This window comes from Petromyzon marinus, chromosome 49 (assembly GCF_048934315.1).
Source record: "Petromyzon marinus isolate PM22_M1 ecotype Great Lakes invasive population chromosome 49, UKy_Petmar_22M1.pri1.0, whole genome shotgun sequence".
NCBI classification, from domain to species: Eukaryota; Metazoa; Chordata; class Hyperoartia; order Petromyzontiformes; family Petromyzontidae; genus Petromyzon; species Petromyzon marinus.
In genome coordinates this window covers 3,718,223-3,720,853 of record NC_133715.1, presented here as the reverse complement: position 1 = coordinate 3,720,853, position 2,631 = coordinate 3,718,223, and positions in this window count along the sequence as shown.

Sequence of the window (2,631 nt, the reverse complement as noted above, 5' to 3'; positions counted from 1 at the left end):
AATGCGCAACTTTAAATAAATAAAGACAACAACGTTCTACTTAAATTTTGATTTAAAGCTTTCGTGACTGCAGTAATTCATATTCTTAGTTTTTTCGGTAAAGTCACGTTGAAGAGAAACAACAAAATAATAAAAAATATATAATATATATTATATATTTAATTATATTTAACAAAATATATATTTTATTATTTTGTTGTTTCTCTTCAACGTGACTTTACCGAAAAAACTAAGAATAACATTCTACTTAATTAATTAGACGTTTAAATAAATGTTTTCTCCTACAACATCAGAGTTCAGCGCCACATTACTACAATGACAATAGTTTAAAGCGATTTGAAGCATGTTTTATTTTCAAAATGGAAATATGGTTTGGGGGGGGGGGGCGCAGAGCTTTGTGACGTCATATTTGAGGGGGGGTCTGGCTTTTAGTGACGCCGTGTGACGAGGGGGGGGGGGGGTCAAAAATCGTCCAAAATCGCGTGACGTCATTTATGGACGGCCCCTATATGCATGGTGATGGTTCAGCAGGGCATTATCATCATCCAGACTGCGATCTAAATAGAGGAGGGTGCGTATTCCACGTGGTTGATGATAGGCAAGTTAGTTAATGTTGTTTGCGTAATTTACTCAAGATAATGTAATCACAGGTCATTTCAGTAATTTACTACATACGCAACTTACTGTACTTGCATTCTTTGATCAACTATTCAAAAAAGTCTATAAACTGATTATAAGTGTGTGTGTGTGTATATATAGTTCATGTTTGTGAAGAATTACCCGTGTTAACTGTCGGTCCATTACATGAGAATCCCCTCTTATCCGTAATGGTGCAGGAAATCAGTCGCGGATCTCATTATCCGCGGTGGGAAGGAAAAAAAGACTAACTGCAGACCTCGTCTTTTACTGGTAGGAACCTCCTGGTTACTACACCAGCAGCAGCAGCACACAGGGGATTATTGTTGTGTCCGTCCATCCGTCGTGCATCCAGAAATGGGAAGGGTGGGGCTGGGTGGAGAGGGGAGGGTGGGGAGGGGCTGGGTGGAGAGGGGAGGGTGGGGAGGGGCTGGGTGGGGAGGGTGGGGAGGGGCTGGGTGGGGAGGGTGGGGAGGGGCTGGGCTGGGTGGGGAGGGGCTGGGTGGTGGTGGGAGGGGTGGGGCTGGGTGGGGAGGGGAGGGTGGGGAGGGGCTGGGTGGGGAGGGTGGGGAGGGGCTGGGTGGGGAGGGTGGGGAGGGGCTGGGTGGGGAGGGTGGGGAGGGGCTGGGCTGGGTGGGGAGGGGCTGGGTGGTGGTGGGAGGGGTGGGGCTGGGTGGGGAGGGGAGGGTGGGGAGGGGCTGGGTGGGGAGGGTGGGGAGGGGCTGGGTGGGGAGGGGAGGGGCTGGGTGGTGGTGGGAGGGGTGGGGCTGGGTGGGGAGGGGAGGGTGAGGAGGGGCTGGGTGGGGATGGGAGGGTGGGGAGGGGCTGGGTGGGGAGGGGAGGGGCTGGGTGGGGGGTGGGAGGGGTGGGGCTGGGTGGGGAGGGGCTGGGTGGGGAGGGGAGGGGCTGGGTGGTGGTGGGAGGGGTGGGGCTGGTGTGGGGAGGGGCTGGTCACCCCGTGGTGCCCTTATAAAACTCAACGTTTCACCTACTCACGCCGGCTTGTGCCCGCCCTCACAGTCGGGCATATTGTGTTGAACGCACCACGTGGTGGTGCCGCCGTTGACCCTGGCCATTGACCGAGCAAGCCAACGTTCCTACCAGCACCCTCCGCAGGAGAACGTGTTATTCAGGGCGTGCTTGTTTGCATGTTTCCCCACGTGTGCCGCGTGTGGTTAATGCAGAACTTGATGCACATCTTCACACAACTCGTTTCATTTCCAGACAAGGGGTAAAACTCCCATTATTATTTCTTGCATCACTTTAATTGCGGACGATTCGGGGGGGGGGGGGGGGCAAAACGAACTTAACAAAGCAGTTCTAAATAAATTAGTTTTAAATCCTCGATTATTTAAAAGTGCAAAACTCCCAGTGACTTCTATGTATGTACTGCATGTTGAACTTCTTTTACATCATACATAGCCAAACGTGGCTAATCGGAGTTGCGGGGCGGGAAGGACAACGAACTAAACACAACAAAGCAGTTCTAAATAAATTAGTTTTAAAACCTTGATGATTTAAAACCTTTCGCAGCTCCCAATGGCTTCCTACTATCGCAAGCAAGAGCGTTCCAGACGGACGCACGCTCGGCGCTGTTGACGAATGCGTGGGGTTAATTGTTAACTGTGCTTGTGCACCACTGCGACGTAGCAAATAACCGTATAACCAACGCGAAAAAAATAGTAATTATATAAAAAAAACTATCTCAAAACTGACGCGCATCGTAGTTTACCTCACGTCATTTATTTAAGTGCCGGCAGCATCTATTTCCCGCGGTCCCTAAGCCCACCCCGCCCTTTTTTTAGCCCCACCCCTCTGACCACGCCCATTCGCTGGGCGGTGGGTTGGTGCGGGGGGGGGTGCGATGGGTTGGTTGGTGCGGGGGAGGGGCTTGTTGGTGCGGGGGGGGGGGAAGGTTGGTGTGGGGGGTCGTGCGGTGGTGCGGCGGGGGGGGGGTTGGTGCGGGTGTGGGTGCGGGGGGTCCGCGTCAAACTG